Here is a 27,257-nt window from a genome sequence, read left to right as displayed (position 1 = left end):
AATTGAGGAAAGTTAAACCTTGCAATGATGTTAACAGTGCAGGAGAGTCATGATGATGTTTTATTGTCCTGTTACTCAGAATTTGATTAAAACTACCATTATCACCAAGTCACATTTTGCGACATTACCCAACCAAAGTGTGTCAATGGCTGCTTTGAGGATGCACTATTTTAACCAATTCAAAACAGATCAAAAATTATGATTAAACAATAACGGTATATGGTTTAAGTTAAAGGAAAATGTAGTATTCTTTGGTTTTATTTATTTTCCTTTAAGAACTATTCACCAATGAATGTAATCTCCAAGAACCATGAAAGTTTACAGAACAGAAAAAGGCCATCTGGCTATGTCAAATCTGTGCTGGCTCTGACAGCAATTCAGAACTAATCCCAATGTCTTGCTCTCGAGAGACCTCATAGCTTGTTATATGTGTAAGAGGCTCAATAAAATTAATGATATTGCAGCTTAGCAACCAATGAACAAGATTAATATACCTCCAGGTTTTTAAAAGTATATTATTCAAATCAAAAAAAATCCTATCCTTGGGTTATATCAGCTAAATAATCTCTCATTCTTTATTGTACCTCCAGCTAGAAGCGTTTATTCAGTCACATGTGATGACAGGTTTTAATAGAACAGTGAGCGTACAATAAAACCTGAAAGATTAACGCTATTGGATGAAAGGTCGTCAATCTGAAACATTGGGTAGAAATTTGGAAACCTGTTGGAAGTGGGAACAGAGGTGGACAGGCCTGGAATTTCCCACCACTGACCGCCCTGCTGGTTCACCAACATTGGCCATTTTTAAGGAGGCTAGGTCAGGTGCAAGACAGCTGCCTGCCTGCAAATAGCAGGAATCCAACTGAAACCATTAAAGGTTCTATTAAGGCCCCTCTGCCAAAATGTGGTGAGAGAAAGCAGGTGGCCTCAAATTTGGATGGAGGGGGTGGTGGAGGTGTGGAAGAGGTACTCCGTTTCACCATTTAATAATCCTGTCCTCGCAGCAGTTACAAATAGCCACAGGCCACTCTGTTGAGGAGTTCTCGCTCCACAAAGGCAGGCTGACAATTGTGGCTATTTGTATTCTCAAAGACTTTAAAAGTGCTAAGAGTGTACCTCCATCTCGAACACCCTCTCTCTCCCTCACCTGTATTGGCCGGGTGCGTGAAGGGGAGATGGACATGGAAAAAGGGACGCTGCTCAAAGCACTCCCATTCCTCCTCCCTTGAACCTCCTTCTCAGGCAGAGTCCCATACCTTGCCTCCTGCCCCAATGGCCGAGTCTGCCGCTGCACAGGTGTAGGAGGTGGGCAGTCATTGGGCAGGGTCTTCACGAGCTCCAAAACCCAGTGGACATTGGTCACGAGGATCTGTGTAGTCAGAGCAGGCAAATGAGAAGTCTGTCTCTAAAGCCACAAGGATAACACCACTTTAGGAGTAATAGGAAAGGGAAGTGAAATTGTGGGTGTTAAATTATCAAATTTATGTTCTATGTTTGTGCACCATAAAGTTTATATCAAAACTCATTGTCTAGATATTCCATTTGTTGCCTGCCAAGTGGCCTTCAGCCTTGTGGAAAATGATATGATAAACAGAAGATGAGCAGCGGATGTCAATGAGAAGGGTGGATTATTGGCTGTGGGAATGCTTTGTGCTGATAGGGTTGGGGGTGTGGGGCACACAGTGGGTTTCACACTGTTGTGTCAAATGACTGCACTGCCTCAGATTAGATGAAGGGTGCCTGAATGAGTCTACCCTGCAATCCTGGTAGCAAAGCGAGTGTCTGCAGCTACCTGGCCACATTCGGCTACTGCTCCTCCAAAAATGCAGAGCAGTCACAACCTTCCTCCTCCTGCAGCTCCAATCCCCTTTGCTGTGCTATGTTGTGTAAGGCGTAGTAGACCACTATCATTCTGAACACCATTGCTGGTGCACACTGAAGGGTGCCCCAGATCAGTCCAGGCACCTAAAATGCAGATTGAACATTCCGATGATCTGCTCAATGACCCCTCTTTGTCCATGTGGCTTCTGTTGTACCTTTCCTAAGTTTTTTTTAATTCATTCACCGGAGGTGGCATCACTGGCAAGGCCAGCATTTATTGCTTATCCCTAATTGCCCTCAAGAAGATGGTGATGAATCACCATCTTGAATACAACTGAGTGGCCTGCTAGGCCATTTCAGAGGACAGCTAAGAGTCAACCATACTGTGTTGGACTGGAGTCACATGTAGGCCACACCAGGCAAGGCAGCAAATTTCCTTCTCTAAAAGACATTAGTCAGCCAAATGGGTCTTTAAATGAATCCAGTAGTTTCATTGTCACCATTACTGATACTAGCTTTTTATTCCCAATTTAATTAAGTGAATTTAAATTTGCCATGGATATGCCTCCAAATTATTCCAGACCTCTAGATTACCAGTCCAGTAATATAACCGCAGTGTTACCATAGCCCTGCGCGTAAGTTGTAGCACCCTTCACATGTGTCACCAATCAAGTCCAATCTTGTCCCCATGAACCAACCACTGACTCTGATTGGAGGTTGGAAGATCTGTGGGAGACTTGACTGGCTCAGACTGAAGGTATCATGGCAGCTTATTAGATATCTTGCTCCCACATGCATGATAATCTTTTGATGATTACATACCAGCTGAACATTAATGGAATGGATCACTTTCAATTGATGCATATTGCAGGTTGATTGGAGGGTGGCTTGATTATCACACATGTACAATCTATGACTTCTTATCCCTGTGGGAATCCAACCAAAGCAGCAAATTGGACAGTGCTCTCATTCTGACAGACGTCATCAGCAGTGATGTGGATGTGACAAATCTGTTAGAATTCTTTGAGGAGGTAACGAGTAGGTTAGACAAAGGAGAGCCAATGGATGTTATCTACTTGGACTTCCAGAAGGCCTTTGACAAGGTGCCGCACAGGAGGCTGCTCAGTAAGATAAGAGCCCATGGTGTTAGAGGCAAGGTACTAGCATGGATAGAAGATTGGCTGTCTGGCAGGAGGCAGAGAGTGGGGGTAAGGGGGTCTTTCTCAGGATGGCGGCCGGTGACTAGTGGAGTTCCGCAGGGGTCATTGTTGGGACCACAACTTTTCACTTTATACATTAATGATCTAGATGAAGGAACTGAGGGCATCCTGGCTAAGTTTGCAGATGATACAAAGATAGGTGGAGGAACAGGTAATATTGAGGAGGCGGGGAGGCTGTAGAAGGATTTGGACAGGTTAGGAGAATGGGCAAAGAACTGGCAGATGGAATACAACGTGGGGAAGTGTGAGGTCATGCACTTTGGTAGGAAGAATAGAGGCATAGACTATCTTCTAAATGGGGAGAGAATTCAGAAATCTGGAGTGCAAAGGGACTTGGGGAGTCCTAGTCCAGAATTCTCTTAAGGTTAACTTGCAGGTTGAGTTGGTAGTTAGGAAGGCAAATGCAATGTTGATATTTATTTCGAGAGGACTAGAATATAAAAGCAAGGATGTGCTGCTGAGGCTTTATAAGGCTCTGGTCAGACCACATTTAGAATATTGGGAGCAATTTTGGGCTCCTTATCTCAGGAAGGATGTGCTGGCCCTGGAGAGGGTCCAGAGGAGGTTCACAAGAACGATCCCAGGAATGAAAGGCTTAACATATGAGGAACGTTTGAGGACTCTGGGTCTATACTTGATGGAGTTTAGAAGGATGAGGGGGGATCTGATTGAAACTTACAGAATACTGAAAGGCCTGGATAGAGTGGACGTGGGGAAGATGTTTCCATTAGTAGGAGAGACTAGGACCCGAGGGCACAGCCTCAGAGTAAAGGGAAGACCTTTTAGAACAGAGATGAGGAGAAACTTCTTTAGCCAGAGAGTGGTGAATCTATGGAATTCATTGCCACAGAAGGCTGTGGAGGCCAGGTCATTGAGTGTATTTAAGACCGAGAGAGATAGGTTCTTGATTGGTAAGGGGATCAAAGGTTACGGGGAGAAGGCGGGAGAATGGGGTTGAGAAACTTTTCAGCCATGATTGAATGGCAGAGCAGACTCGATGGGCCGAATGGCCTAATTTCTGCTCCTATGTCTTATGGTCTTATGTAACTGGCAACCCTGGCAAATATGGCCTCTGTCATCTGGGAGATTCGACAGATGTGGAAGAGGCATAAAAATTCAAGGCTGTGAGACCTTGAAGGCCACTGCCAATGCATACCCACCTTGCCCACTTGACAGGAGATATTGTTCCAGGCAGCTGGCAATGTCAGCAACAACCCAACAAGAGTCTGAGCCTCCCAGTGCACTGGTGCTCACTCATGTCCAGAAATTTGATCCTCTATCTGTATACCTGCAAACTGATAATCTTTGTCCATCCCCTATGTCCTGTGGAGCAGCAGGTGGCTAAGGAGAAGGTTGCTACTGCTCCTGCTGGTGCTGCCACTGTTCCAGTTGTGTTGTTGGTGCTGCGTTACAAGGTTCCAAGGCAGAGCTGCAAAAACTGCTCCCATTCTACTGAGAAGGCTGACTGATGGGAAGAGCAACTCAGAGTCAAAAAACTCCAAGGTAGTAGGAAATGACTTTCTGTACTTGGAAATCTCCTCCAAAACAGTACCATTTTCAGCACAAGTCCTGAGAGCAATAGCCTTTCAGCTAGGCAAAGAAGCAACTGCCATATGTCTCTAAGGATTTCCAGACTGAATCGCTCAGCCTCATCAATCCTCACTGTTCCAGGAATCCCAGTACACCTTTCTGTTGGCAGTTAAAGCTAGAATCCATGGTAAAAGATGAGCTAAGTTGGCTTTTGGTACAAGTTAATAGTTAACCCCAATGTGCAAAAGGGGTTTTCCATGTGCTCGTGAATACATTCAATTAAATGTTGAAGTTGGTAAGTTCTTGCTGGCTTCCCAACAAGTCAGCATTTTCTATGTTTTAATCTCCTGCACACATTAATCCCCGTCTGCCTCTGGTAGGTTAAAATTTAAAATTACCCCCTTTGAGCCTTCAGAGGCATTAGGTGCATTTTTGAAAATCTATGAGATTGCAGCAGACGAAAGATTTGGGGCAATAGACAACGAATGTTAGCATCCTGCAACTTCCCTGATCACTGTTGAGGGGTCAAGCCCACAGGTTCCTGAAATTGGCTGTAGTGTTGCAACTTTTCTGTCTCTCCCAGGAAGGTGGGGGTGGGGGGGGGGGGAGGCAGAGGTAAAAAACAGAACAGGAGAGGTTACAAGGATAAGCCCAATCAGAATGGAGTGAATGTATGAGAGGCCTGATGGCCTTTTCCTAACCTTGGAACATAACAACCAATCGAAAAAGTGCAATATAGATTCACTTAATGTTACCAGGACCGAGAAGATACAGTCATGGAGGCTGGTGAAGTTGAGGGGAATAGAGGCAAGGAGTTACCTAAGAGAGGGTTTCAACATTGTTATCACGAATGACTGATTTGTTAATTAGTGGAAACACAAAGGAATGAGAATTCAGAAGCTCACTATACCTGTATACCACTGTATATCACTATACCACCTTTATATAAGCAATTCTTATTTTTCACTTTTTAGTATAAACAAGATAAATTGGAATGGTTAGAGCATCTAGGCTTTACCTCTCTCTGGGGGTAACCTCTGTTTCTATCAAGTATTTGATAACCAAGTAAAATTCACATCCAAGTACATTTTAAAATAATTTCGAAAAACTAATTCTTAAATGCAGTTCTAGAAGTGTTACCAGCAATACTGGGAAAATCATAACAAAACATGCTTCACAATTCTCTACACCGCCCATGCTCAGTTTGTGTTATCCTAGGAATTGCAAACATAGGCGAGGTCAAGAACTCCTTTCGCTTCAAAGGTGTTGGCTCTGGGTAGAATATCAATTCGGAGCCTGGGCAATTCAAAAACAATAATGCAGGCACGTAGCCAAAGTACAATTGCGTAGGTATGTTTAATTATATTTGTGAAATATGAATTTCTTCATGTTTCTAACAGAATGAAAACTTAATTTTAAATCCTGAATATTACTGAAAAATGCAGACTGTATTTTCATTGTAATTTCATTGATTTAGTGCACGCTGTTTTTGCTGGTAATTTTATATAATTTAGTTTAGAAGTTCTAATTTGTCACTCCTTTGCAAATAAGAAATTTATACCAACCAGCTGCATGATATTTGCATGTAATTTTCTTTTGCCAAGTGCAACACCTGTGGTTATTTTTTGATCTGTATCTTTACACCTGTAGTGTCATTCACAAGAAGATTTTGCAGACACCAATTAGAATACAAGCCAATCTCATTGTTCATGGTGAGTCAGACTATGCAGTTTAATTCAAACCACAGATGTCATGACATGCAAGATTAACATCTTAGAACCACTGGTTTACAGTGACTAAGTCAAATTCCACAAATAAATGGTGTTCTGAGATTTTTAATGGGTGCTTTTGCAACCCTGCCCATTTGTTTTCTCAGAACTGGCCAGACATTATTTTTCACAACTGGTTTGCACGTTCAGACATAGAACAAGGTCCTAAAAAAATCTCAGAGATGTAATTTTGAAAAAGATATGGGATAAAAGAAAGAATTATTACAAGGGATGAGGCCAAAAGCTTGAAAATTTTGTAGTATTAAGGAGGATCTTAAAAGGAGTAGAGGGTCGTGAACAGGCAGAAAGGTTTAGGGAGAGGCTTCAAGAGCAAGGGACCTTGGCTCAGCAACCAATAGTGGAGCAAAGTGAAGAAGAAAGCATGAGGTGTGAATCTGAGCAACAGTGTGCACAGGTGGGTGGTGGGGCAAGTTGTAGTGTTGGAAGATGCCAAGATGGGGAGGACAACCAATAATGGGTTGTAATAATGGGCTTGAGATTCTTAAATTTGAGCAGTAAGCCATCAAGCCTACAAGAATGTTCCATCATTCGATTTGATCATGTCTTAATTCCTTGATTATATATCCCTTAGCTAATCAAAATCTATCAATCTCAGTTTTGAAATTTTCAATTGACCTAGCCTCAACAGCCACTGTCCAATACAACTGCCAAAAAGTGCACAATTTGAAACAAATAGTTCTCAGGTACATGAAAACTTAATAACATTAACCCATAATCTGACAGATGGTGGAACAGATTGGATTCAGTCATGGGGAAAAGAAAGATTGATTCAAGAGTACTTAAACTTCTAAGAGGACAACATAAATGGGATTGTGGCACATGGTTAGAAAAACTAGTAGCAATGCTCAGTGGGAAAAGTCTTGATTGTATTTTCACATGGAACCTAAAATCTGTACAGAACAAAATACAATGGAAAATGCAGCCCTTAACTATTATACTTTCACACCGAACATTTATTGGTATAAGTTTAAAAAGTCCATAATTGTACATACAATGAATTTAGTTCAAGTGATGCAGAATGCATGGAAACTGGCAATAATGAGAAGATGCAAATATGGTACAATATCCCAAGGCACTTCACAAGAATGTTGTCAAACAAAATTGGCATTAAGTCACATAAGGGGATATTAGAGCAGATGACCAAACCTTAGTCAAAGGAGTAAGTTTTAAAGCAGCGTCTTACAGGGAGGAAAGAGAGTCGGAGAACCTACAGAGTGAATTCAGAACTTAGGGTTTTGACAGCTGAAGATACAGCCAACAACATGCAGCAGTTAAAATTGGGGATGGTATATAGGCCAGAATTGAAGAAATGCCGATATATTGGAGTCTTGTAGCACTGGAAGAGATTACAGAGATAGGGAGGGGTGAGGTCATGAAGGGGTTGGAAGACAAGGATGGGAATTTAAATAGAACTTAAAATAAGGTCAGGTGTTTAGTCTGCCACAGGCAGGAGACCTGCTATTTTGGTAATCATTTTTTTTCATCAGCCAGATCTTCAGTATATCCAAAAACATCTATCATACTTTTTACCAAGCTAAATTACAAAGAACTCTACATTTGTAAAATTTCAGTTTTTCCAATATGAAGTGCTGTCATTGTAGGAACACCACTTTTCAAAAACCCAAATAATTTAAGTTAATGTCGCTAACAACCAAGGTTTAGAAACCCTTATTGCCAGCTCAGGAACACTGTACAAAATTTGAACTACTAATAATACACAACTTACCAGGTCAGAATTCTATTAAGCTTCTGGCTTCTTATCAAGCTAAGAACCCATATCTGTTGGGCATTACATAGCTCTCTGCAACCGAGTGGGGAGAATCACTGCTGCCTTCATCTCCAGATCCTATCAATGAGCCAGATTGATTCTTAGTCACCAGCCGCACTCCTGTATAGCAGAACTGCCTGCTTCAAGCAGAGGATTACGAGTTTATCTCAAAAATACAATTGGTGGAAACCTTCTTTTACTATGTGTGTCACCTTGATTCCGAGGAAAACCCAGTTAACCCCTGATATGGAGTCATTAGATGGCATTTAGAGCAGCGGGTGGAAAAAACATTCTCCGTTCTGGAGCTTCCTATTAACCAATCGGGTTACGCTAGTAAGCAATGTTCAGAGTTTGTTTGAATTTGAGGTCCGGGACTCTTACTGGTGGCCGGCCGTTTTCTGTCTGCTTTTGATTTCGCTTCAATCCCGATTGACATCGTTGCCCCAGCAGCAGATTGGAACATCTTCATGTGTCTTGGTCGGTGCCATTTCCTGACCTCTCTTCATGGGAGGATAACTATGAATCTGCTTTGTCCGCTAAGTTGCACTGTTAACGGGCTGGACGGAGATAACTGGGAGGTACAGTACCGGAGGCGACTCCAGCTGCCGTGCAGCCCTTAACTCAGCTCGCTCCAATGCCAGGGCCTGCACCATTCCAACCTCCACTGGGGGGGGGGGGAGAGAGAGCATTCCAGCTCCATCAGAGAGGTTGCCAAAAGTTAGAACACAGCTAGAATTAGAAAGCAGCTGATCATACCTTAAAAACCCTGTCAGGATATGTCCTGCTGTCATTACGCTCCAGTTTAAAATCTCGACATCGGAAATGAGAATAGTTGTCCCCAGTGAATGGATTCCCCGCTTTGTTTTCGCAATGAATCACTCCCCACGTGTTAATCGCTCCCTGGCACAAATCGACCGTCATATATTTATTATTAAACATTTACTTTTGCTGTAATTTGTTTGAAATAGTTTATACGCCCACCCCCCCACCTGTAAGCAATTCATCTTTAGCTTAAGAATCGTTCAGTTCAGAATGTAGTCATTTTGCTGCCTGTTCGCACTGTGGAGATTGAAACTTCCATGGTCGAGCGGCTGCACAAAGCCAGACAAGAGCCTTTCTGTTTTCTGCTTTTATTGGTGCAGCTGAGAGATTTCACACATACAAGCTCGTACTTGATGTGCCAACGAATGCTTCATATCCCCTCAGCTATCGATAGACAAGGAGCAAGATACCACACGAAGAGTCTCTGATATTATTACCTTTATATTCGCCCATTTAATGTCGCCCCCCCTTCCCATAACCATCTTATATATTTTGCACTAAGGTTGTGATTTTGCGGGTGAGATGAAAAGCGACCGAAGCATTTTACTCGTGCCGAGTTTCAATCATTTTGTAATGAAATTACTTTCACTGTAACCCAAACCTAATTACGACCCTTAGCTGAAAGGCTCTCAAAATGGGGTCGTTTCCACAGTCGAAGTTGCCAAGTGTAGTTGCCAGCTACAACACTGGCATCTACCCAGCAATGTGGAAAATTGTTCAGGTATGTCCTGTACACAAAAAGCAGGCTAATTTCTGCTCCTATGTTTTATGGTCTTATGGTCTAATTACTATCCCATCAGTATACTCTGCAACATCAGTAAAGTGATGGAAGGGGTCATCAACAGTCCTATCAAGTGGCTCTTGCTTAGCTATAACCTACTTACTGACGCTAAGTTTGGGTTCCGCCAGGGCCACTCAGCTCTGACTTCATTACAGCCTTGGTTCAAACATGGACAAAAGAGCTGAACTCCTGAGGTGAGAGTAACTGCCCTTAACATCAAGTCAACATTTGACTATCAAGGAGCCCCAGCAAAACTTGAGTCAAATAGGAATCAAGGGGAAAACTTTCTGCAGGTTGGAGTCAAACCTAGCACAAAAGAAGATGGTTGTGGTTGTTGGAGGGCAATCATCTCAGGACATCACTGCAGGAGTCCCTCAGGGTAGAGTCCTCGGCCCAACCATCTTCAGCTGCTTCATCAATGACCTCCCTTCCAACATAAGGTCAGAAGTGTTGCACCTGAAGAGAGCTGGGACTGAGTTCCCTGCAGGGTGTTTTGCTAGTGCTGTTGGGAGGGCTTTAAACTAACTCAGCAGGGGTGTGGGAACCTAGAGGAAATATTAGAGGAATACCAGGATGCACAAAATACTGGGAGAGTCAGATTGCACTAGTATAGAGAATAGTAAGTTAATAGGCAAAGTCGGGGTAAGGGAGAAAGTAACAAAATCTAAGTCAGGGTCACTATGCATGTATGTGAATGCACAGAGTATAGTAAATACGATTGGGGAGTTACAGGTGCAGATTGCCATGTGGAAATATGATGTTGTGGCAATATCAGAGACTTGGCTCAAGGAAGGGCAGAACTGGGTGTTAAATATTCCCAGGTAAAGGTGTTCTGAAGAGACAGGAAAAGGAGGGGTGGCGGTATTGGTTAAGGAGAGCATTGCAGTGCTGGAGAAAGAGGATGTCCCAGAGGGTTCAAGGACAGAATCAATTTGGAGGACTTTAATTACCTGAATGTAGACTGGGCCAGTGGTAGTGTAAAGGGTGGAGAGGGACAAAAGTTCCTAGATTGTGTTCAGGAGAATTTTCTACAGCAGTATGTGTCCAATCCAACAAGAAAAGATGCACTGTTGGACCTGGTTATTGGAAATGAGGTGGGCCAGTAGATCAAGTGTCAGTGGGGGAGCATTTAGGAGACAGTGATCATTGTATTGTACGTTTTAGGATGATGATAGAAAAGGATGAAGGCAATCCAGAGTAAAAATAATTAACTTGACAAGAGCCAACTTCAATGGGGCAAGAACAGAGCTGGGCCAAATAGATTGGAACGAAAGATTGGCAGGAAAAACTGTAGCTGAACAATGGGCTACCTTCAAAAAAGAATTGGTTCGGGCACAGTCAAGATATATTCCATTGAAAGGGAAAAGGTAGGGCAAACAAATCCAGAGCTCCCTGGATGAAAAAGGAGATTGAAATTAAGATAAAGAAGAAAAAGTGCACTTATGACAGGTGTCAGGTACAAAATGCAATTGAGAACCAAGAGGAATACAAAAGGTTCAGAGGGGAGGTGAAAAAGCATATTAGAGAAGTGAAGAGGGATCATGAGAAAAGACTGGCAGCCAACATAAAGGGGAATCCCAAAGTCTTCTATAGGCATATAAATAGGGTGGTAAAAGGAGGAATAGGGCCTATTAGGGACCTAAAAGGGAATTTACACATGGACGAGGTGGCCATGGCTGAGGTATTAAATGAATACTTTGTATCTGTCTTTACCAAAGAGGTAGATGCTACCCAGGCCATGGTGACAGAGGAGGAAACTCAGTCACCAGAAGGGTTCAAAATTGATAAGGAGGAAGTGTTGAATAGACTGTCGGTACTTAAAGTTGACAAGGCACTGGGACTGGATGAGATGCATCTAAGGATATTGAAGGAAGTGAGAGTAGAAATTGCAGGAGCACTGGCCATAATCTTTCAGTCTTCCCTAGACACAGGTGGTGCCAAAGGACTGGAGAGTTGCAAATATTACGCCCTTGTTCAAAAAAAGTTGTAAGGATAAGCCCAACAATTACAGACCAGTCAGTTTAATTTCAGTGGTGGGCAAGATTCTAGAAACAATTATTTGGGATGGAATTAGTAGTCATATGAAAAAATATGGGTTGATAAGGAAGAGCCTGCATGGATTTCTAAAGGGGAAATCGTGTTTAACTAACTTGCTGGAGTTTTTTGAAGAGGTAACAGAAAATGTCGATGAGGGTAATGCTGTTGATGCGGTGTACATAGACTTTGAAAAGGCATTTGACATAGTGCCACACAACCAACTTGTAAGAAAAGTTATTACTCATGGAATAAAAGGAACAGTAGCAACATGGATACAAAATTGGCTGAAAAATAGGAAGCAGGGAGTAATGGCTAATGGGTATTTTTTGGGCTGGAGGAAAGTTTGTAGTGGAGTTCCCCAGGGGTTGGTTTTGGGACCCTTGCTTTTCCTGATATATATTAATGACTTAGATCTTGGTATGCAGGGGACCATTTCAAAGCTTACGGATGATACGAAGCTTGGGAGTGTTGTGAACTGTGAGGATGGTGTAGAACTTCAAGAGGACATAGACTAGTTGGTGAAGTAGGCAGGTAGGTGGCAGATGAAGTTCAATGTGGAGAAGTGTGAGGTGATGCATTTTGGTAGGAAGAACATGGACAGACAATATAAAATAAAGAATGAAATTTTGAAGGGGATGCAGGAGCAGAAAGGCTTGGGTGTATATGTGCATAGATCATTGAAGGTGGCAGGGCAGGTGGAGAGAGCAGTTAATAAAGCATATTGTATCCTGGGCTTTATTAATAGAGACATAGAGTACAAAAGCAGTGAGGTTATGCTGAATATATATAAGATACTGGTTAGACCTCAGCTGTAATATGGTGTACAGTTCTGGGTGCCACATTGTAAGAAGGGTGTGAACACATTGGAGAGAGTGCAGAAGAGGTTTACAAGAATGGTCCCAGGAATGAGAAACTTCAGCTGTGAGGATAGATTGGAGAGGTTGGGGCTGTTCTCCTTGGAGCGAAGGAGGCTGAGAGGAGATTTGATAGAAATGTTTCAAATCATGAGGGGGCTGGACAGAGTAGATAGGGAGAAGCTGTTCCCACTCATAAAAGGATCAAGATGAGAGGGCACAGATTTAAAGAGATTTGCAAAAGAAGAAAGTGTGACGTGAGAAAAAGCTTTTTTACACAATGAGTGGTTCGGGTCTGGAATGCACTGCCTAGAAGTGTGGTGGAGGCAGGTTCAATCGGGCATTCAAGAGAGCATTAGATGATTATTTGAATAGAAACAATGTGCAAGGGTACGGTGAAAAGGCAGGGCAATGGCACTAGGTCATAATGCTCATTTGGAGAGCCAGTGCAGATATGATGGGCCAAATGGCCTCCTTCTGTGCCGTTACGATTCTGTGATTCTGTGAAGTGGGGATGTTTATTGATGGTCGCACGATGTTCAGCACCATTCATGACTCCTCAGATACTGAAGCCGTCCATGTCCAAATGCGGCAAGACCTGGACAAAATCCAGGCTTGGATTGACAAGTGGCAAGTAACATTCGTGCCACACAAGTGCCAGGCAGTGACCATCTCCTGACATTCAATGGTATTACAATCACTGAATCCCCTACTATCAACATCCTGGAGGTTACCATTGTCCAGAAACTGAGCTAGACTAGCCATAAAAATACTGTGGCTACCAGAGGAGGTCAGAGGCAAGGGGTCCTCTGAGTAACTCACCTCCTGACACCACAAAACCTGTCCACCATCTACAAGGCATAAGTCTGGGGTGTAATGGAATAATTTCCACTTGTCTGGATGAGTGCAGCTCCAACAACACTGAAGAAGCATGACATCATCTAGGGCAAAGCAGCCCACTTGATTGGCACCCCATTCACAAACATTCACTTCCTCCACCACCAACGCACAGTGGCAGCAGTGTCTACCATCTACAAGATGCATTGCAGGAATTCACCAAGGCTCCTTTGACAGCACCTTCCAAACCCATGATCACTACCATCTAGAAGGACAAGGACAGCAGATACATTGGAACACCACTACCTGAAAGTTCCCTTCCAAGCCACTCATCATCCTGACTTGGAAATATATTGCTGTTCCTTCACTATTGTGGGTCAAAATCCTGGAACTCCCTCCCTAACAGCACTGTGGATGTATCTACATGACATGGACTGCAGCAGTTCAAGAAGGCAGCTTATCACCGCCTTCTCAAGGGCAATTAGGGATAGGCAATAAATGCTGGCCTAGCCAGCAATGTCCACATCCCATGAAAGAATAAAAATAAATTCAGGTACAGGTCTAATTGAATGGCAGAACAGGCTCAAGGGGCTGAATGTCCTACACCTGTGTTCCTAATAGTTATTTAAAATGTTGAAGCCTTACTCTCCATTTAAAGTTTAAATATAAGAAAAAGGAAAAGCTGAAATTATGGGTACTCGGCAGCAGACCAATTAACATCGTAAACAAGAAAAGGTAATTTATTTTTATATGAACACTCTTTTTGTTCCAATTCAGGGAGATCGGTATGCGAATCTGCTCCCAGTGTTTACACAGCTAAGTTCAGCCTCCTCATCCCTGCCGCAGACTCACAAAAACTGGGTCAATGATCCTGTGACAAGGATAGTGAGCTGGATTGAGCAGTATAAATGTCAGGATATGGCTCACAAATGCCAATTTGTGGATTCTGAATGAAAAGGAATGGATGTATAAAAGCAGCTGTAGGTAGATGACGTCTCAAATAAATAGAGCCACTGTCAGGACTTAAAAAGGAAAAATAGACATGGTTTATTGTAGAAAAACAAAATACTGTGGATACAGGACATCTGAAATAAAACAGAAAATGCTGGAAATATTCAACAGGCCAGGCAGCTTCTGTGGAGAAAGAAACAGAGTCAACAGCCGGATTTTGTGGTCAGTGGTGAAGTGATAGCACTCACCTCAAACAAAGCTGACCACAATGATCTAATGATTTCTGTGATGTGGATTTCCTCTTTCCTGTCATTAGTTTGAACTTGGCAGTTAGTCAAGGGGATCTCCAGGCTTCCGGCAATAGTGATGCCATCAAGCAGAATAAACAGCCAATCACAAAAAGTATTCTCATAGCAAATCAAAAATTAAAATGCGCTGATTATCCTTCACTTGTTAATATCATACAGAGAGTAAAATAAATGGGATATACACATGGGATTAAAGCAGATCCTAAGCTATCATAAACAAACTTTTGAAAATATCATTGTAAAATATGTCAATTTTTTATATCATAATAGAGAAATTTGTCATTCCACAAATATAAAATTGTTTTTTTCAGGGCCAGAAAGGTTGTTGAGCAATAATTATGATTTAGTACACTGTCAAAAACCCAGTAACTTTTTCAACAGTTTTTACAATAAGGCTAATAACATAGAGGGGCAAGCTCTCATCAGTTCAGTGGTTTCTAATAAATTGCAGTCTAATAGATTGCAGTCTAAAAGATTGCAGGGACTTAAACTCTTCACTCTATGGGGAAGCATGGAATCACTGACAACAACAACAACTTACGGATTTCCATATTTGCATGCACAGACTCCAGAAGATGCTATCAATTTCAGAGGATTAATGACAGCAATCGCTCACAGTGTGGCCATCGATACTATCACAAAATCCAGACCCTTGTTTCAAAAACTGATAAAAGATCATTGACCTAAAAAGCTAACTGTTTCTTTCCACAGACACTGCCTTGTATTTCCAACATTTTCTGTTTTTATGTAAGCCCTTTTAGAAATGACCTAGAGCAAATGGAATGGTCAGAATTTGTTGCAATGGTAATAATAGTGGCCACCATCATAAGCTATACCAATGTGCTCCCTAAACTTCTAGTGACGAATTCACACCATAATTTGTTGGAACCATACTTTGCACATGCTGCGGCAAGTAAATCGAATTGAAAGCAGTGCAGCTAATTTCTGATACACATTAAAAGTACCAAAATCAGACATAGAACGAAACAAAAGTTTAATTAACAGGGGCACTTTTAATCATTGATCTGATGACATAGGATGGGTAGAGTAAGTATGGAAAAAATGTCCAGATTGGGTTTAATATCATTAATGAGTTTGCACTGAAACCATAGTATAAAACAATAAATCAGTGTTAAGAGAGGACCTGTTTGCATAGGATTGTCTCTAAGTTGTGCGCAATCCCTAGCCATATTTCATCACTGGTTGTAATCCATGCTTAGTACACAATCTCAGTAAATAATTTTAAAAAAAATCTGTTGGCAGAAAAATCAGAACATCCCTGGGTATTAAAGCACTTTTTTATTACTTAATTGGTTTAAAATTTAAAGAAGTTTCTAGAACATCAGTAAAAATGTAACCCTGAGGCAACAAAGGCATTCAATAATGTGCCGCACAACAGACTTGTGAGAAAAGTTATAGCTCATGGAATAAAGGGAACAGTAGCAAAGTGGATACAAAGTTGGCTGAGCAATAGGAAACAACGAGTAATAGTTAATGGATATTTTTCGGGCTGGAGGAAGATTTGTAGTGGAGTTCTCATGGGTCGGTTTCTTTACCTGATGTATATTGATCATCTAGATCTTGGTGTGCAGGGGATAATTTCAAAGTTTGCGGATGCTACAAAACCTGGAAGCATTGTGAGGAGGGCAGTGTAGAATTTCAAAAGGATATAGACATGTTGGTGGAGTGTGCAGATAGGTGGCAGATGAAGTTCAATGCAGGGAAGTGTGAAGTGATTCATTTTGGTAGGAAGGATATGGACAGACAATATAAAATAAGGGATACAACTCTAAAAGATGTGCAGGAGCAGAGGGACCTGGGTGCATATGTGCAAATGTCATTAAAGGTAGCAGGAGAGGTGGAGAGAGCAGTTAATAAAACATACAGTATCCTGGGCTTTATTAATAGGGGCATAGATTACAAGAGCAAGGAGGTTATGCTGAACTTGTACAGGACACTATTTAGACCTCAGCTGCAGGATTGTGTACAGTTCTGGGTGCCACACTTTAGGAAGGATGTGAATGCATTGGAGAGCGCGCAGAAGAGATTTACAAAAATGGTTCCAGGGATGAGAAATTTCAGTTATGAAGGTATGAAAGTTTAGTTAAGATAGATTGGAGAAGTTGGAACTGTTCTCCATGGAGAGGAGCAAGCTCAGAGGAAATTTGATAGAGGTGTTCAAAATCATGAGGGGGCTGGATAGAGTAGATAGGGAGAAACTGTTCCCGCTTGTAAAAGGATTAAAAATGAGAGGGCAAAGAATTAAAATGATTTGCAAAAAAAGCAAATGCGACTTAAGAAAAAACTTTTTCACACAATGAGTGATTCAGGTCTGAAATGCACTGCCTGGAAGTGTGGTGGAGGCAGGTTCAATCGAGGCATTCAAAAGGACATTGTTTCTATTTAAATAATCATCTAATGTGCAGAGTTAAAGGGAAAAGGCAGGAGAATGGCACTGAGTCATAATGCTCATTCGGAGAGCCGGTGCAGACACAATGGACCAAATAGCCTCCTTCTGCACCGTAACCATTCTGTGATTCTGTGAACCTGCTGTACAATTGAATCCTTTACTGATTTTCCAATGCCAATCTGGAATGGTCTAAGAACCTCAATGGCGTTAATTTAGTAAACTTGACTATGATATTGACTTTAATGGAGGCAGAGCTATTATGGTTAGCAGCTCAATGTCCTCAGTCTTTGTGCAGCAGCACTAAAGTCCCAGTAATTTACGGTATAATGTATATAATGGCATAAGTTACACACAAAATAATGTTTTGGAATTTTTACACCATAATAAGTGTACAATATAGATATGCCATTATTATGGTGTGGATTTTCAGAAAATAGAGGCCTGTGGTTTTGAAAAAGATGAAAGTTGTGAATGATTTATTCGAAAAGTCATCTAAGAGGCTGTGACAAGGAGTTAGAAAGATAAAAGCTGAGATGTTGCGATACATAGGGTTATGCTATCAGTACTAAAGTTACCCCCCTTATTAGTTTGAACTGGTGTCCCCTCGTGCTACTTCTATGGTTTAGTTTATAACACTCTGGATTAACCTTTTCTTTACAACTTATTGTTATACCCATCAAGATCACCTTATGAGGAGAGACCAGAGAAACAGGGGAGCTTTTTATTAGAACAGAGAAGGTTAAAAATGTTTAATAAAGATATTAAACATTTATTGGATGTTTTGATAAGGTAAATTGGGGTAAAACAAATTTCACTTGTCAGTGAGGTGGTAACTGGAAGACGTAGAGTTAAGATTGTTAACTAAAAGCATAAATGGAAGAGTTAGGAGAAGGTTTTATTATATGTAACAGTTTATTAGGAGATGAGCTGCCCTTTCTAGAAGCCATGCTGGAAGAAGAAGCCATAATAGCTTTTAAGAGGGGAAAGGAGAAAGGAAGTAGAATTGCACTAAGTAACTAGCTCATCCAGACAGCTGGAGCAGATGCTGTAAAATTTTACGATCATATCGCTCAGAAATTGAAACTTTGCCTCACAGCTATTATAAACTTCTGAAAATATTTATAAGCGTAATCCTAACGCAATATCTATTACAGCAAAAGAGAAACATTGCAGTTGCTGGAAATCTGAAATAAAAGCAGCATCTGTGAGGAAAAAAAAACCTTTCACCAGAACCAATCAACAACTAAAAATACTACATTGACCATGATACATATCTCATAATTTGACTATTAAAGTCCAGTTGCAGAGGGCCTTGGGGACCAAAGGGTTCAGAGTCGCCTCTTCCTCCCTAAGCATGCTACATCTATCAGGGGCCCAATTTTCCCTTAGAAGGTGTGAATCGGGAGTCGGGACTGAAGCCAAGTCAGGTTCCCACCTCCATCTCCAGGCTGCCAGGAAGGGTGATTTTTGTGGTCCCCCGGGCCATAATTCGCCTTAAAATGGATTTGGCAATGTTTGTACAACTGCTTTTATGTATTTATAAACATATTTAAAAAGCTGGATTGCATCCAAGAACCCATAAATCCCCCAAATAAACAATTTGACCATAAAAAATCTCAGCAGATGTCTAACCTGAAAATATAAAAGCAATCAAAAGTGCTTAAAATGATTTACCTTTTAAAACCCTTAACTCTTTAGGCCTCCATGCAGCTAGTGTAAAACCTGACAGCTGCTGAACCCTGGCTGCCTCGCACAAAATCCGAAAAATTACCAGAGTCAGGCTCCTAATGAGCCCACCACTATGTAGATTAGCTCCTTAATAGCAGCGGGACTGTTCAGGACCCGGGCCCTTTCCCACTCTCAGGAAAATGGCAGAGGGAAGAAATGACCGCACTGCTCAAGGCCTTTTTTTGCCATCCCACCTCCGTTCCCATCCTATTTGGGATAGGAAAATTCTGACCCACATGTCATGTCTCAATATACCCTAATACCGTATGCTAAAATGTTATTTTCTGAATGAAATCTATCTAATTTGTATTCAAATGAATCAATACTAGCTGCTTTCACCATCTCCTTAGGTAGTCTGTGCCATAGATTAACCACGCACTCACTGAAATATTGTTTCTGCAGATTAGTTTTGAATTTACTCCCCTTCAGTTGGATGCTATATCCTCTGATTCTACTGTCTGGATAAGCTGAAATAACTTCTCATGGTCTACAATATCTAGTCCCAGTAGAATCCTAAAAATTGAAATCACCTCTAAACCTTGTTTCCAGTGAGAACATGCCCAAATTTACATACTCTTCATATAATCCAATCCCTCCATCCCCACAATCATTGTTTGCTTTCTTCTATATCATTTCAATAGCTGCAATAGCCTTGTTGTTCAGTACCCGACACCACTGTACATGGTACTGTAAGTGCAGTCCACCAATGATTTATAATATGGGATGCGAGCCTTGCTGGTAAGACCAGCATTTATTGCCCATCCTTAACTGCCCTTGAGAAGGTGGTGGTGAGCTGCCTTCTTGAATCACTGCAGTCCATGTGGTGTAGGTACTGTAGTGTATCACACTGAGTAAGACTAATACGTGCTCAGCTGCATGCAGCCATTATTGAACTAATTTCATTTATATCTCCCCAACAGAGAGGGCAGCAGAGAGGGAAATATAACAAAATGCTCAGATTTTGAGCTACAGGTACACCACAATGCTGTTAGGAAGGGAGTTCCAGGTTTTTGATCCAGCGACAGTGAAGGAACAGCGATATTGTTCCAAATGTCCCAATGCGTCTGCTGGCCTTGTCCTTCTTACATCCAATTTGCTCTTCTTGTTGCCAGTGAGCAATGTTATGATAGCTTCAATTTGTTGTCCATCAGGACAGATTTTTCTCATTTTCCATGTACATTATTTTCTTTCCATTTAATAACGCCGTTTTGGACTTCATGTCCCTACGCAAAGCACTTTGCATTTCTCGACATTGAATTTAATTCATTACTCGTCTGCTCAACTCCTAAGTACGTTCAAATTCCCTTCGTAGCCTAGTCAATTCAGCTGCAGAGCCACCTTTAGTTAAGTTAAATGTGGCGGAATGTGCTTCTGGTGGACACATCAGGGTCACAGCAGTGTTACAGGAAGGTGATTGTAGCAACAATTTGCTAATGGTGCAGTTTCACCCCATTTTACTTGCCTTATGACCCCTGCTAAACCAAAACATATTTTCTTAAGGTAAACCTGGGTCTGTGTTAACAATAACAACTTATATTTAAATAGCACTTTTAATGCAATAAAATGTGCCAAGAAATTCAACAGAGGTATTATAAAACAAACTATGACATAGAGCCACTTAAGGAAATAGTAGGGTAAATGACCAAAAGCTTGGCCTAAGAGTATGTTTTAAGGAGTGTCTTAAAAGGAGGAAAGCAGAGAGGTTTAGGGAGGGAATTTGAGATCTTAGGGCCTTGACGTCAATTGTTAATTTAACATGTAAGATTCATTGATTTTTGTTAATCATAGGTATTAAGTAAACCACTGCCATACCTTGGTGGGCATAACCATGAACCAACACATGGAAGTCCATGGTTGCCAAGCTTGGTGCTTGAAGAGAGAGAGATATGGGGCAAAGGTGGATATATGGAGTTAGCTCATGAATCAACCATGATCTCAGTGAATGGTGGAATAGGCTCGAGGGGCTAAATGACCTACTCCTGTTTCTATGTTTCCATGTTCTATGTCCTTTAGAACGGAGTGTGAAAAATGAAAAAAAAAGTGGCAACAGGAAGCAAGTACAACTGAAAGTCTTTGAATATACTGTCCTCCCAGTAATTCAATCACTTCTGGACTAAAAAAAGTTATTTATCATTTGAATTAAGCCACCTAAATAATAGAGGAAATTTAATACTGAAAATTTAATTAGATAGTTTGAATTATCTAACATTACATTACGTGCATATTACAGAGGCATTTACAGATTATATCTGACCATGGCTTTCTTTTGTTCAGCCTGATGCCTATTTTTTCTAACCACTTTTTTCAGCTTTGGCTCAGTGCTACCACTCTCATCACAGTTAGATTCCCATAGGTTCAGGCTCCACTTCAGATATTCAAGCATATTTCTCAGTTTGACACTTCACTGCTGTACTGAGAGTAGTTTGTTGTTGGAAATGCCATCTTTTGGAAGTTAAATTGAGATCTAATCTGTCTGTTCCTTCCATGGCACCATTTGAAGGAGAGCAAGTGAGTTTATCTACATTACAAGTATGACCTCACTTTGACGTACTTCATTGATTGTTGAGTCATTTGGGACATTGCAAGGAAATTATGTGGAAGTTCTTTACCTTTCCATAACGTATTGGCTCCATCAATTCTCTCTGTTAAATTTCACCTGTCCCTTTCACCAGTCTGATTACTTCCTTCTGAAGTTTGTTACTAGTTTCCTCACTGTTCACTACATTTATGAGTTTTGTCATCTGCAATCTTTGAAATTGTACCCTGTAAACCAAGTCCAGGTCATCAATATATATTATTCATCTAGTTGAATAGTAGGGCATACTCGAGGAGCTAAATGGCCTTCTGCTTTTCCTAATATTCATATGTTCCTTAGCAGTACTCCTACGTGATGGCTGTAAGGGGGAAAAATTTGCTCACACAGTGTCAGGAAGAAATAATAATTTTCATAATGTTATTCGAATGTATTGTAAAGTAGAGTAATAGTGGGGTCTGTGTCTATGTTTGTGTGTGTGACGTAATTGAATTAAAGGCAGCTGGTCTGAAGGCTTTGATGTAGCAGGAGATAAGCTAGGTTTGAATTGTTAAGTAGGTAAACAATCGGTGTAAAGGGAACATTTGCATTTTTCAATAAACCAGACTAGTTTGAATTCAAAAGAATGGGTGAAATGTTTCACCTAACCAGGAGAAGTTAAGAAACAGTGTGTTTATTTTTCCCAAAGATTACTAGTAAAATTGGTGCTATGAGAGATTTTTAACATTAGAAAGGTAAAGTCCAAAGACATAGTGAAACAATGAGAATTTGCATTCAAGGGGAAAAGGTGGACAAAAGGAGAGGAGGCAGGGTGCAAGCGAAGGCATTCTAAGATCTAAAACACGTGTGAAAAGCCTCCAGCATCTACGCCTCAAGCTGCTGTCTGCAAAAAAACTGAAGTTAAGAAAACTCATTTTGAATTGGATTGTTCAGGGTATCATGTTTCTTTGCCTGGGTCTTTTAAAATGTGTGTGTCCTACTGTTGCCTTAACGAAAGTGTAACTGGAAGTTAGATTAACTAGGGGGTTTAGAAGTTAGCATAGTAGTAATTTGTAGATCTGTGTACTTAAAATCATTTCTTCCATTAATAAAGGCTTAATTTAGTTTTGTAAGAAACCTAGAAGACTTGGTGGCCTTATTACTACAGAATTCAAGGCATGCATCTCGAAATTTATACAAATTGCAAAACAGTTGTGGCAGTTGTTTCAAGTTTCCCTTTGGGATTTGAGCAGCTCAGCATTTACAATCGGCTGTGCCATTACAATAGCTCAAGCAATGCTGCACAGACTCCGTCCGATTTCCCCAGGGACAGACAGTGCCACAGGTCACTCACTATCTGTGTGGCTTGCACAGCATTTCACTTTGATATTATTGATGAAATCCATGTGGGCTGTACAGGTAATGGCTCCAGAGATTATAACCTTTGAAGGTCTGCTTCTTAATTTGGTGCCTAGGTCCTCATACTGATTATGCAGAACCTCCTTCTTTGTCCTGCCTTTGTCATTGGTACCTACATGGACCACGATGACTGTGTTCTCCTCCTCAAGTTCCTCTCCAGCCCTAAGCAGATGTCCTGCACCATGGCACTGGGCAGGTAACGCAGCCGCCTGGACTCATGCTCTTTGCTGCAAAGAACGATGTCAATCTCTCTTGACTATACTATCCCCTACTACCATTACATTCTTTTTTGCTCCCCACTTGAATGGCTTCCTGTACCACGGTGCCATGGCCTGTTAGCTCATCTGCTCTGCAGCCCCCACTCTCATTCAAACAAGATGAAAAAAACCTCAAACCTGTTGGTCAATTTTAAAGGCCGAGGCTCCTGCGCTTCTGCCCTGAGTCCCTTACCTGCCTCACTCGCATGCACACTGTCCAGTCCCTGACCAAATCAGAAGGCCCTGTCCTAAGAGGCATAACTACCTCCTGGTACAAAGAATCCAGGTAACTTTTCTCCTCCCTGATGCATCGCAGTGTCTATAGTTCAGCCTCCAGCTCATAAACTCTGAGCTGAAGCTGCTCAAACTTCAAACACTTACTGCAGACATGTTTGCCCTGGCTCAGACTGGCATCCAAGAGGCCCCACATGCTGCAGCTGTGAGACATCACCTGTCCTGACATTCTTCATGTGTTCTAATTAACTGTTTAATTATTTGATTCAATTATATATTTTACTTTTGTTTTTTTTTTAACCTTATCACCAGTTGTTAAACTATTTTGAACGTTAGGAATAGAATAAACCTTAGTCACTTACCAGATACTCACCGAATAACTAGCTTCTTCTCCTGTAGCAGAGTACAGCCACTTCCTGAAGGCTGAGAAAGTTAGAAAGCAAAAGAGCACCTCTTTCCCTTCCTTCCTTAACTCCTTTAATTACCCACCCTCTTTCTAAGTTGCACTTCTTGCAGTAAACCTTATCTAACGCACCTCGTTCCCACAATGCACCAAATTCCTACTTTGAACCAAATATACCCACTCGGTCTCTGTCTCACTCAGGCTGAAGTCTCCCCTCGCTGATTGCGAGTCTCTTACTGATGATGAGCTTAAAAAGTCCTTCTTATGTAGAAATGTGATGAGTCACTCTCTAGCCCAGCTTCCTGCTACAGTTATCAATACCTAATTTAGGCCCTATTCAGGCAAAGAGTTTTCAGGTGATTGACAGTTAACTGCCACTAAGACCTGTTTAACTAGGCTACTTTTTTTAAAGGCTGTTAATTCTGGGTTGAGTGTTCTAGGTCAGAATCTGACTCTTACTCCAAAATTGAACTTGAAAAAGATTTACCAGTTGAATTCCCACTTTGAACCAATTTCCCAAATATACTCACTTGGTCTCCCCTCACTGATCGTGCATGCTTAAAAAGTCACTTACATAGATTTGTGATGAGTCACTCTCTAGCCAGTCATCAACACCTAATTTAAGCCCTATTCAGGTAATTGACTGGATTGAATTTGTTCTTTTTTTTCATACGCAGGACACATCTGGATAACTTTCCACTCTATCATCTAGGTGCCAATGTTGGAGTGATACTGGAACTGCTTATCTAGATGTGTGGCTAATTCCAGAGCACAAGGCTTCAGCACTACAGCTGCGATGTTGTTGGGCCTATAACCTTTGCTGCATCCAATGCATTCAGCCACTTCTTGACATCAGGTGAAGTGAATTGAATTGGTCTGGCATCTGTGATGGGGAACCTCAGGAGGAGGCCGTCTACTTGACACTTCTGGCTGAAGTTGGGTGTGAACATTTCACCTTTATCTTTTGGACTTATGCACTGGGTTTCCCCTCATTGAAGATGGGGATTTTTATGGAGCGTCCTCCTCGCATTTGTTGTTTAAACATCCATCGCCATTCATTACTGGATGCGGCAGCAATGCCTATTTGATTTTATTTGATCTGTTGATTGTGGGATCACTTAGTTCTATCTTTAGCATCCTGCTTTTGCTGTTTAGTATGCATGCAGTCCCGTTTTGTAACTTCACTAGATTGCACCCACATTTTTAGGTTTTCCTGCCATGCTCTGTTGCTCTCCTCATTGAAATAGGAGTGGTTGTCTGACTTGCCAATAACGATAGAGTGAGGGACATGAGGTTACAGATTGTGGCAAAATATAATTCTGCTGCTCCTGATAGCCCATAGGACCTCATGGATGACCAGCTTTGAGCTGATAGGTCTGTTCTGAATCTTTCCAATTTAGCACCATGGTAGTGCCACTCAATACAATTGAGGTGATTTCAGTGTGAAGACAGGACTTCATCCCCACCAGGACTGTATAATGATCACTCATACTGTCAGGAAATATAAATCTGTGAAAGGTTGATTAGGTTAGGTATGCTATTTTCTCATGTTGGCTTTCTCAGCAGCTGCCACAATCCTAGTCTGTCAGCAATGTTCTTCAGAACTTGGCCAGCTCAGTCAGTGGTGGTGCTGCAAAGCCTCTTGGTAATGTGGACTGAAGTTTCCCACCTGAAATACATTCTATGCCCTTGCTACTCTATGCTTCTTTCAAGTGGCAGTCAACATGTATCCGTCAGGTGAGGGAGGGTAACCATCCATAGAGGTTCCCTTGTCCATGTTTGGCCTGATACCATGAGACGTTTATGTAGTTCGAAGCCAATGTCGTGGAATCCCAGGGCCATTCTCTTCCAAATATATCATTGTGCTGTTCTGCCCTTGAGATAAGACATATTGAAGGGTGATGAAAGAATCTTGGACATTAGCCGACAGGTATGATTCTGAGAGTATGACTTTATCTGTGGAACAAAGCCCCAGGATCTTAGTGAAGACGCTCCAAGGTTGACTGCATCTCTTCCATCCAAATCAAAAGACACGATTAAAGCCAAATGCACTACCAATCTAATTTATTTACAGCCGTTTAATACAATTGTGTGGCTTACTAGGGGATTTCAGAGAACAGTTAAGAGTCAAACACGTTGCTTTGGTCTGAAGTCAGATGTAGGCCAGATTGGGTAAATACGGTAGGTTTCTTTTCTTAAAGTGAAGCTAATTCGGACAGTCCAATTAGCTTCAAAGTCACCATTACAGAAATATTTAATGAACTGAATTTATGGTGGGTTTTGAACTCGTGTCTCTAGATTATTTGTCCAAGAACAAGCACTCATCATTTTGCATTCAATACGCTATACAGCCTCATCTATTTTATATCACAAGGTAAGTAAATGCTTTACAATGCATGTAATGTACATTTATAATGCATGCAAGCATAGAGTAAATTATACAAACATTTTATGTATGCAAACTAATACTCATTTTGAAGTGAATATAAAACATGGTGTGGAGCATTAACAAAGAAAAAAAAAGAGAACAAAGAAAAGTACAGCACAGGAACAGGCCCTTCGGCCCTCGAAACCTGCGCTGATCATATTGCCCGTCAACGAAAACATTTTGCACTTCCGGGGTCCATATCCCTCTATTCCCATCCTATTCATGTATTTGTCAAGCTGCCTCTTAAGCACCACTATCGTACCTGCTTCCACCACCTCCTCTGGCAGCGAATTCCAGACACTCACTACCCTCTGCGTAAAAAACTTGCCCCGCACATCCCCTCTATAGTTTTCTCCTATCACCTTAAATCTATATCCCCTAGTAATTGACTCCTCCACCCTGGGAAAAAGCTTCTGACTATCTACTCTGTCCATGCCACTCATAATTTTGTAAACTTCTAACAAGTCGCCCCTCAATATCCATCGCTCTAGTGAGAACAATCCGAGTTTCTCCAACCTCTCCTCATAGCTAATAACCTCCTGACCAGGCAGCATCCTGGAAAACCTCCTCTGCACCCTCTCCAACGCCTCCATATCCTTCTGGTAATGTGGCGACCAGAATTGCACGCAATATTCCAAGTGTGGCCTAACCAAGGTTCTATACAGCTGCAGCATGACTTCCCAGCTTTTATACTCAATACCCCTGCCAATGAAGGCAAGCATGCCATATGCCTTCCTGACTACCTTATCCACCTGCGTTGCCACTTTCAATGACCTGTGGACCTGTACACCCAGATCCCTCTGCCCGTCGATGCACTTAAGGGTTCTGCCATTTACTGTATAATTCCTGCCTGTATTAGACCTTCTAAAATGGATTACCTCGCATTTGTCCGGATTAAACTCCATCTGCCATTTCTCCGCCCAAGTCTCCAACCGATCTATATTCCGTTGTATCCTTTGACAATCCTCTTCACTATCTGCAACTCCTCCAACCTTAGTGTCGTCTGCAAACTTACTAATTAGCCCAGTTACATTTTCCTCCAAATCATTTATGTATACCACAAACAGCAAAGGTCCCAGCACTGATCCCTGCGGAACTCCACTAGTCACAGCTCTCCATTCAGAAAAGCACCCTTCCACTGCTACCC

General features: G+C 41.5%; 1 protein-coding gene across 2 annotated transcripts in view; it reads right to left on the bottom strand.

Moving 5' to 3' along the window:
- Positions 1–8,876, bottom strand: part of steap2 (STEAP family member 2, metalloreductase) — a 117,085-nt gene extending 108,209 nt beyond the window's left edge. For both annotated transcript variants that reach the window (XM_078538417.1, XM_078538418.1), the window contains exon 1: positions 8,088–8,876. The gene's annotated coding sequence lies outside the window, so the exon portion shown is untranslated. The remainder of the gene's footprint in view (positions 1–8,087) is intronic.
- Positions 8,877–27,257: the final 18,381 nt, after the last annotated feature.

This window comes from Cetorhinus maximus, chromosome 3 (assembly GCF_964194155.1).
Source record: "Cetorhinus maximus chromosome 3, sCetMax3.hap1.1, whole genome shotgun sequence".
Lineage (NCBI taxonomy): Eukaryota > Metazoa > Chordata > Chondrichthyes > Lamniformes > Cetorhinidae > Cetorhinus > Cetorhinus maximus.
The sequence above is the reverse complement of the archived record's forward strand: the minus strand, read 5'-3'. Positions and strand labels throughout refer to the sequence as shown.